The following is an 11,192-nucleotide window of genomic DNA, read 5'->3' on the forward strand; positions in this document are numbered from 1 at the left end:
TACACCATAACTTAAAAAAAATAAACAGAAAAGCATACACCTTAAGGGCATATGATACAGTTTTGATTTTTGACCTAGTGAATTCAAATATGTAGCAAAAAATATAACTTCATGTGATACTTTTAGAGATAAATGGGGTCGAAATTTAAGACATTTACTCAAAATTTCGGTTTCTCGGATATTCCTATCCATTGGATAGACATATGTAACTTTTTTGTTTCAAAAGATTAACACAAAAGAATTGTTGTAAAACATTTGGAATATCTTTTTACACAACTATGCTCTAAATTTGTGCAACAATTCTTAGAAAATAATTTATTTTCATTAATTTTTCATAATTTTAGACAAATATCAGCATGTTTTGTTGCATATTAATCTATTTGAAAAAAATTCCATCGGTGATATCTTTCATAAACATTGGTACAAATAATCTTCATACATAATCAAGACACGTGTTAATTTAAAAAATAGGGTTCAATGCACTTGTTTTCAAGCTTATCATTAGAAATGCATTTTCTTCCCGAATGTCACAGTTTGACGTCGCGAAAAAAAACATTTAACGTTAGCGATGTCAGTATCTCCCCTGTAACTGTATTGTGTGCCCTTCAGCAAGTGGAAACTTTCTATGGCCTCCACACAACACGAGAGACACACTCCGTTAATATAATAGAAAAACAAAGGTTATCGGGTATCCATCCATGACACAAATTCAGTACATACACAACATAAAACACACAACAAGCAAATTTAAAGGAACAGCGCTTTAATTGCTGTTGTTTGTCTTTTGATCGTAATTCGTTTTTTTGCCATGGAATCATGTGATTGATTATCCATTGGGTATCATTCGCCTTTCTTTTAAAAAAATACTTAAAACAATTATAATATATTAAAAGGTAAATTGCAAAGCAGCTGAATAATATACTATTACTACAAAAAACAAAATCAAGAATGCACACTTAGAATGTATTGGCTGCTCTAATTAATATTGAAAAGGGGAACAGATACCAAGAGGAAATCAAAACCAATTAGTTAAAGACAACAGAAAAAAGAGAACAACAGGAAAACCGACAAAAGGACAAACAAGAGTACACAAAAAGAAAACAGATAATTACGAAAATCGAAGACCACCAATAGATTATTGAGAAACTACATGTATCAAGAAAATATAAGGTTGACCAATGAAACATGAGATTAAGGTTAATGTAATAAAACACTTGTCAAAAGGACATGCACAGCTAACAATTATTCTACATCATTAATGAACTACTCTGTTATTGGACTTTATATTTAATAAAAAAAACTGCCAGTGCAATATGAGAAAGTCTACTCGGTCAATACAGAATTACCCTGCCAAAATTTTTTTTTTGTATTGGCCGCGTTCTGGTCCGGTCAATACAGGAATTTTGGAATGTTTTTGGTTTTTAGATCGGAAGTCATGATAAACACTAACATATGTGAACTTTCGTCTGGAAGACGCTGATTTATTTACACACCTTTAACATGCCAAAACGTTCAATGAGACAAACATTTCAGGCTGAAAAATTTAAAGAAGCCTTTTGTTAGCAGACGATTTATTTTTTTTCAGGTTTGAGCAACGAGTCTGTCGAATATCACCAAGCTCATTTCATTCCGACCTCATACCGATTTACTGTTTACTTTCGCTTCTGATGTTGTTGTAAGAAAACTATCATGTTTTTGTGAACCCGGACCAGACATATGAATCGCTGAACCTATTATTGTTCACTGTTGGTTTTCTATGGATAGTTGTCTAATTGGATATCATATGCAACTCTAATTTGGTTTCTGCATCTCTCGTGCATTGACAGTAACTTTCTAATTACTATTCTTGTGGTGCGTCTAAATATGAATTGTAACACTTTATAGTGATTGAAAGGGGTGAATAAATCATTAGTCTCAAGAAACGGAAAATGTAGACAACGTCTCTAAACGGCACCACATCAATACAACATTGAACCTTATAAAAGGCAACTCAGATTGGAATAATTTCAGTTCAAGGTACTTGTGAAAAGAAATAAATCACAAAAAAAACCCAGATAAACAGAGCATTTCAATAACAAATAGAGAATTACTCGGTCTCAGATCAATACAGCAAGCGTCGAACTGATAACAAGGCTAATACAGAAATAATCACGTGATTATATCATAGACAAAATGGTTAGAAACTTAACTTAGCCGTAAATCTTATGCTTCTCACTGAAAAGAGGCTAAGGGCTGACGGATATATATCTTACAATGAAACTCAAGATCAAATATGTAGTTTAAGCGTTAGGAAAGTGACAACTACAGCATATTGAATTATAAATATTATTTTAATATTTGTTCATATATGCCATTTAAACGAACGACGACGAAAAGACAAGCAACAGCACGCAAATTCAACATCTAAAACTAAAGACTGAGCAATACGAACCTCACCAAACCGTGGATAACATTGAGAGAGATTGAAGGGTATGGAAAAGTCATCAAAATACTATTCTGATGCTTTGGCATGACCTTTTTGTGTGCCCTTTTTGTTTGCATTAGACTAACCTATGGCGATAAGAACATAGCAGCTGAAAGGAAAATCAAATACAAATTGGAAAGTACCCCACATTTTAAAATTAAAAAAAAAAGATATACACCTTAAAGTATCTTGTCTTGGGTAGGGATAAATCCTACTTTGTAAAGAATCACTCTGATTCAAACAAAAAATTCTCTAAAACTGACATTATCAAGATGCTTGATTTCTTGATTGACAACATATTTGTTACGTTTGGAGGACGTGTTTTTCAACAGACTGTCGGAATTCCAATGGGAACCAATTGTGCCTCTCTTCTTGCCGACTTGTTTCTTTATTATTATGAGGCTGATTTCATACAGGAACTTCTTAGGAAGAAAGATAGGAAGTTAGCAATATCCTTTGACTTTACGTTCCGCTATATAGATGATGTTCTCTCACTAAATAACACAAAATTTAGTGACTATGTTGAACGAATCTATCCCATCGAACTAGAGATAAAGGATACTACAGATACAGTTAAGTCTGCCTCATATCTTGACTCACATCTAGAAATTGACAATGAGGGTCGGTTGAAAACAAAACTTTACGACAAAAGAGATGATTTCAGCTTCCCAATTGTGAACTTTCCATTTCTATGTAGCAACATTCCAGCAGCGCCTGCATACGGAGTATATATCTCCCAATTGAAACGATATTCCCGGGCTTGTGTTTCATATCATGATTTACTTGATAGAGGATTGCTGCTCACAAGGAAGCTATTAAAACCAAGAGTTCCAAATGGTGAAGTTGAAGTCATCCCATCGTACATTTTACGGACGCCATCACGAGTTGGTTGACCGTTATGGATTAACCGTTTCACAGATATATCGGATATGTTCCTAATGTCGTAACTACAATACCCTCCCTTTTCACGAATGTGAATTACCGAATTAGACTATTTACCGGATTTGCAATAACATAAGAAACACGACGGGTGCCACATGTGGAGCAGGATCTGCTTACCCTTCCGGAGCACCTGGATCACCCCCAGTTTTTGATGGGGTTCGTGTTGCTTAGTCTTTGGTTTTCTATGTTGTGTCATCTGTACTATTATTTGTCTGTTTGTCTTTTTATTTTTGGCCATGGCGTTGTCAGTTTGTTTGCGATCTATGAGTTTGACTGTCCCTCTGGTATCTTTCGTCCCTCTTTTTTAAAGAAAATTTTAAAAAGTTTATTGTTGAATGGTAATAAGTATATAGATGTAGGATTCAGAAAAACGTAAGAAGATTGACAAAATTGTTTCGGAAGAGACTTTACAATTCCAGTTAAATTTTTACAGAATAAAACATAGCATTTATCATAAAGTATTAGCTTGAACTGTTATATGATCATTTCAAATAATAGCTCCATTTTTTTTTTATTTTTAGGAAAGATGACATGGATCAGTTTATCAACACTTGTTCATATACGATCTTAAAATATTAGAATGTAAGAACTGACAGTATATTTATTTTCAAGTATACGTGAACACAACGGAATAAATATGCAATTTGAAGACATTTTATTTTCTCTTTCATTTTTTTTTTTTTCATGTATGGTTTATTCATACATGTATATATGAATGTGAATAAAAAGAGATGTTGCGATTATTTGCAAACTATGTAACATAATATTGTCGAGTCAACAAATAACAATACATGAAGCATTGGCAATGTCCTATACATACGTGTTCCTACACTGTAATGTTATGAAATACAAGGATAAATATCACATGTCTTATTAATTACACATTTATACACTGTACAGCCGTTATAATATTAGGAGTTGATATTTGTTTTAGTGCTTTTATAAAAATGTTCTCCAAATAATTTCGGAACATTCCATATTAAAAATTTCAAACGCAGTCTTGAATATTTTCAAATGTTTGAGGATGTAAATGAGAAAATACGGTTTTGATTTTTTGTTTCCGAAGAGCTTTCATGGATTTACCTTCGCCAGACAGCAAAAACTTTTGTAAACAAGGAATGTTAGATACTTTAAAACGTTGGGAGGGAGCTATAAGACCAAAAGACACTTGAACAGAATAGCGGAATTCGTTTTTTTTTATTGCCGTATTGTTTATGGACAGCTTGAATCCAAGTATTTACTGGAACGATAGTTTAAGATATAATCGTCTCACTGGTTACACGTTACAGAACCGAATCGACCCTTCTACAATGTGTGCTCCGTTTGAGCTTTTTTTCATACTGTTTTATTTAACAAATATTTAAGATGCCAATGAGACGAATATTCATAAAAAAAAATCAGGACTAAGATGTACATGTCAGTGTATAGCCTTAAATAATGAGTAAAAACGATTTGGTATAGTAGACTTACGGAAGCCCATTTAGGACCTCCCAATATATTCGATATCACGAATTAAAATCGTTATCACGAATTCATTAACTAAGTTATAAATTTTTTTGTAATTCGTTAAAACGGATATAATTTATTTATTCGTGATAATGGATTAAAAACCTTATAACGAATTGCATAATTTTTTATCACGAATTGTATAATTTTTTATCACAAATTTTTTATCACGAAAAAACAGTTCTTTTTTGTAATTCGTTATTACTGATTAAATTCGTTATCAAAGATTTTTGAAATTCGTAATAACGGTTTAAAATCTTTATAATAAACTGTAAAAACGAATTCAATGTAATTGATATTACGATTTATATAATTCGTTAATAGGAATTTAATTCGCAATTACGAATTACAAAAACTGTTCTAACTAATTCCAGAAATCCGTAATAACTCATTCTGGAAATGCATTATCACGAATTCAATTTGTGATTTCAAATGTAAGTATATATTTTTGGTAGGTCCTAAATTGGCTTCCGTAGTAAGCTATAATCAGTCGAAGAATGACAAAATGTGAAACAATTCAAAAGAGAAAGGCAGGATTTAATTATCAGTAAGACCCCGTTCACACTAGGACATTTAGATCGATTTAAACCAGATCGGTTCACTTTAGATCGATTTAAAGGCCAATGTGAACGCGTTGAATCGATCTTCAATCGGTCTAAACTAAAACACCAAAAGAGGTAGTTTTGTTTGAATCGATCTAAAGTGAACCGATCTTACTTTAAATGTGAACGCAGAGATCGGTTTAAACTAGCACGATTGAATCGAAAATAATGTATGCGCATGCATAGCAGCACAACTATATCAATATATGGTTCGTTGTTTAACCCATATTTCACAGTTAACAAACCTTTGTGTTCATGCACGTAAAAACAAACTGAAAACATGTTGTCTTCGCCGTAGCATAAATTTGCGAAATCTGTGTCTTCTTTTTTTAGTTGATTTCTTCTTTTCAGGAACCGCAGTATTTCGTCATGTTGTAACACCAGTATCAAAATTCGAACTTGTGATTCAAGAGAAACAAACACTTCATCCAATTTTTTTTTCAAGTGTTTGTATCAGTGTATCAACACATCAATTTGATAAATTAGTTCTATTTATACACAATGTTTACAGTTTTACGAGTAATAAGGTCAGATCAATTGCATTTTTAATTGTAGTGTGAACGCACTGGTCACAAGTTCAGATTAGACCGATAGAGATAGTTATGATTAAAGATAATGTGAACGCTAACTGGTTTTATTTAGATCGATTCAAATTAGATCGATTAAAGAAAAATGCTAGTGTGAACGGGGTCTTATACGACAACAATGAAGGAAAAACAAACTTTACTGGCAAGTATCAACTGGATACACTGGAATACAGGGGCTTGTCTTAGGAGAGGTACATAAAGTAATAAAAGGGGCACGTGTGTTTATGTTTGTCGGCTAGTACACAAATGTTAACAAATTTTATTTAAACTTTGTTATTTTTCGCCTATGCACACTAGTCGCAACAACTTTTCGTTATTGTTTAGATAGTTTTAGAAAAACTTTTGTTCTGTATTTTATCTACCATGGCCTTGTTTGGAGATATCTTCAGCTATTCTTGTAGGTATTTGAAGAAAATTAGAAGGTCTTCTTTTCTTTTTTAACGACTTATTCAGAAAAGGGTATACATGTAATTGAAGCGCATACATTTTGAAACTGATGACAAATATCAGGATTTCAATTTTCTGATGATAAATGTTTGGAGGCCAGTGCAGCCTCTGAATATTACCCCTAGCCTGAGGGCAATTAAAATTGGCTTCCTGCATTTCCAGCAGTGTTAGAATGGCATGGAACAATGAGTTTCTCGCTGCATTGAAGACCCATTGGTGGCCTTCGGCTGTTGTCTGCTCTATGGTCGGGTTGTTGTCTCTTTGACACATTCCCCATTTCCATTCTCAGTTTTAGTCAATCTCAAGATATCTATTTTAATCTTACAAGCAATGCAATTTTAACAATGGGGTACACATTTTCTTCCTATACATCAGAAAATAAATTTGAACCTTGTATATATGATTTTCTGTACCTCACCATGGTACGCACTTTTAAGACATAAAAGAACTTTTCCTTATTAATATAAATAGACTATTCTTTATTATTGATTATATTAGCATAATCAATGACTTCCATCCTATGCAAAGTAGTTCATAATGATTGCTTAGTCACTGTATTGTGTGTATTGCAAGAACACCAAGTAACCCAATGTTAAATGTACATTGCAACATGTCAACTCTTTCGATGACAATACTTTTTCTATAAACTATATGTAACTCCAAAGCAAAATTATTTCCAAGTATAAAGTAATTTATGAATGAAAAAAGGAGTTCTTAATAAAGAAAAAAATGACATCTTGAAGACTCGTTGTTTGGTCACTGTCATAATAGTTGTCTCAATATATATATATAGCATTTTAACCACCTCTCCATATTTGTAAGACAATAGAAGAAAATAATTCAACCCAAAAACAAAAGGTGTAAGATCTCTGAAATTCTCTACACGGTATGAGTTTTTCTCATTGTTGGAGATTGTACGGTTACAGTAACACCTGTAACTGCTTAAACTCATTTCTTATGCACTTTGGTTTAATAAACTCACTGAATATCATACCACTGTGAGCACATCTCCTTATTTTTATTTATGCATAACAATTTACATGTACATGTAATTGTAAATATATATGTAACACTCCCAAACGTGTCCATCCCCTCAAACGTGTCCGTTTCCCCAAACATGTCTATTTCCCCCAAACGTGTCCTTAAAAGTTGACATCGCCCAAACGTGCCCGATTTCATAACCCCCAAACATGTCCGATAATTGTCATTCGCCAAAACGTGTCCACTTTAAAACGACTGAACGTCTCAAAACTTGTTCTCAGTGACGTCAATAACATTTACGGCAGACACAATTGAAGAAGTCGGGTTTTGGTTGGATTCTAAATAAGATAAAAGCAGCATTCAAAAGACATAAATCTAGAAGTATTTTCGGCACAATTACCAGAAATTAAAAAAGGAACAGAGTTGAAAGAAGAAATTAAAAATGTATTTGCATTAGTTTGTTCAACGCCAGTTGTTTATATTTAGCATAATTGCAAGATTGATAAGCAACATATAAATAACTCTTGACTGTTGCTTGTTAAATGTCTTGTGGCAAATATTTCATGCATATTTAGAGCGAACATAAAAATTAGTTTAGTACAGTTAAATTAATCGTTTACTAAATAAATATTTTGTACTACTACTAATAAAACTGCGGTGATGCCTTACTAAATTAATCATGTATGAGGATAGTGCACGGCCGCTTCCTGCATAGGTGTTTTCCAATTTTTTCAACAGTTCTGCTTTTTTAAAAGCTCTTGAAATTATAAACTGGTGTTTAGGTTTTATATTATAAATTTTGGGTTTCGAGCATCACTTAAAGACTCACAAACAAGAAACATTACGTCCAGTGGCAAATATTTCATGCATTATCAGGACAACAACATATTAACAATAAATACTATAGGTAAGTTCTATAATGAGAGACGGAAGAATATTGTCAGGGACTTTGGGATTGTACCTTTATCATGTTTATTATTTCGGGAATTTGGGATTGGGCCTAAATGTGTACGGTTACTAGGAATTTACACTAATCGGGAATCGGAATTAAATAATAATGTTTTTGGGAGAGGGGAAAGACCGCTTTATTTTTCGAGACTTCAGTATGACACTCCTTCATTCCCCCATATATAATAGAGGCCGTTTGAAATTAAAGTTGGGGAAATTTTAACTGCCACTAGGTGATAAGGGTATATGTATTGGGACAAAAATGTTGCCTTGCAACATACCACAGACGGCACCCTGAAAGAGTTGTTACGAGTATTTTTTGATGTGTAGAGAGTTAACATTCTCCCTACAGAAGGTATCTGATTTATTATCCACATCATAACATGACATTGCTGCGTACTTTTACATACCGCACAGCCGAACGGAGGCCCCACTTTGGCACGGGTTATACTGTTAGTTTGATAAAGACCTAAAGGATTGTATTTCAATTTGCAATGAAAAAGTAAGAGGAGTATACATCAATGAAAGAGCAATAACCAAATAACGGGGGACACGTTTTGGGCTTTTTTATGATATGGACACGATTGAGCTTTCAGAGAAAGGACAAAAGTTAGGCTTCATATGGACACGTGGACACGTTTGTGAGATTGGACACGTTTGGGCGGTTTTATAAAAATGAACACGCTTGGGCGTTTATAAAAATGACACACGTTAGCGCCCTTTTACAACTAGACATGTTTTGGAGTTCGGTGACGTCATATGGACACGTTTGGGGGAAGGACACGTTTCTGAGTATTACATATATATCAGAACAAAATTTATTGCATCACTTTCATTTATGCATCCTTTTGCACAATACAAGTTCTAAAATTACAGAACATAATTAAAACAACTAAATGTTATTTTAGATGAAAGTTTTGTTTCAGTTCCATTCATAGGATTTGTTAGAATTTTGTATGTTTTGCCTAGTCCAATAGTTCGCTCTACATGCACACATTTATTGGAGACTTTTCTATCCCGTATAAGAGTTTTCGGACTAATTCTGTTTCTCTTTTTGAAAAAAAGTTAAAATATTGACGGCAACATCCATTTTAGCAAACCATTCTTGCGCATTAAAACCTTTATCTGCCATCACACTGTCACCTGGATCACATAATTGAAGTATTCTACATGCATTGTTCAACTATTTGACGGTCACTGGTACAACCAACATATGCATTAGAGACATAGTTGATTAAACCACCAGGTGTCAAACATACAAGTATTTCAGTATTTCTGTTTTTATAGGATGAAAAGGTTGCCTGTTGAGCTCTAGGAGCTTAACCAAGCTTTAGGTTTTTTCACGGAACATTCTGTGCTGTCATTAATAATCCTAGTTGTAGGAAACATTAATTTGAAGTCAGATGGCGAAAAATACCTGACTAAACCACTAGATGACCAAGTGTTAGCTATAGCCTCTCGCCACTGTTTAGACATAAAAACAATCCATGTACATACAAAATATTCTTAACACTAGATTCAGATATTGTTTTACAGTTTAGTTCTTTTGTTTTCACGGGAAACTGCCCTGATTTTTCTTTTTTGTGGACGATTCAGTCTCTTGCTCATTTTGCTTGGTCCAGGAAAATAGACTGGGAATGGCAGTAGACATAAGTCTCTGTATGGTGGGTTTGCCCCCTGAAAATGGTTATAAAACATTAGTTTTTTGAAAATTAAATGAACTTCCATTAGCAATGTATACTTTGTACTACCTGGCAAAATATTAACTTGATTTATTCATTACAATGTGGATACAACTATGTTTGCCTGATTCAATGTATATTTATGTAAATCCAAAGCCTAAAAGGACAAATATTGAAAGACTTATGCAACACACGAACCTAAATAACTATAATATAGATGAGAGCATGTCATTGTTTTGTTCCTGTTAACATTCAGATTGTCATTGATATTTTTCAAGAAAGGCTATGAGGCATAGCTTATGCATTCCTGTCATTACTACATTAGCATAATAACTGCTAAAATAATTCTCAGTATGATATACCTCTTGTAAGAAATCATTATAATAGTAGCATTCACTAAAAAATCTCAAACAGATCACATTGAATCGTAATCAAAAAATTATGACTTCTTGAATTAACCACCCCCATTTTATTCTAAAACGATAATTGGGGTTGTAAGCAGACTTTGTGGTCACAGTGGTATCATACTTTAACTTTGTTTGAACCTGTTTATTTACTTTTGACCTTAATTATTTATCCCTTATAATTTTTGTTAACTATGTATTTGCATTCAGGTATCACAGATCAAATTTATTGTTCATTTTGTTTTAAATTACGTTTTTTGATTAAGTTAAGCCTTCCAATTGATATTTTATAGTGTGTCTTTCTATGTTGTGATGTTATACTATTGTTTCAGAAAAGGGAGAAGGTTTGGTACCATTAACACGTTTACTCCCGCTGCAAATGTTTGCACCTGTCCTAAGTCAGGAATCTGATGTACAGTAGTTGTCGTCTGTTTATGTAGTTCATACGTGTTTCTCGTTTCTCGTTTTTATATAGATTAGACCGTTGGTTTTCCCGTTTGAATGGTTTTACACTAGTAATATTTGGGCCCCTTTATAGCTTGCTGTTCGGTGTGAGCCAATGCTCCGTGTTGAAGGCCATACCTTGACCTATAATGGTTAACTTTTATAAATTGTTACTTGGATGGAGA

Source organism: Mytilus californianus, unplaced genomic scaffold (assembly GCF_021869535.1).
Source record: "Mytilus californianus isolate M0D057914Y unplaced genomic scaffold, xbMytCali1.0.p SCAF_13, whole genome shotgun sequence".
NCBI lineage: Eukaryota > Metazoa > Mollusca > Bivalvia > Mytilida > Mytilidae > Mytilus > Mytilus californianus.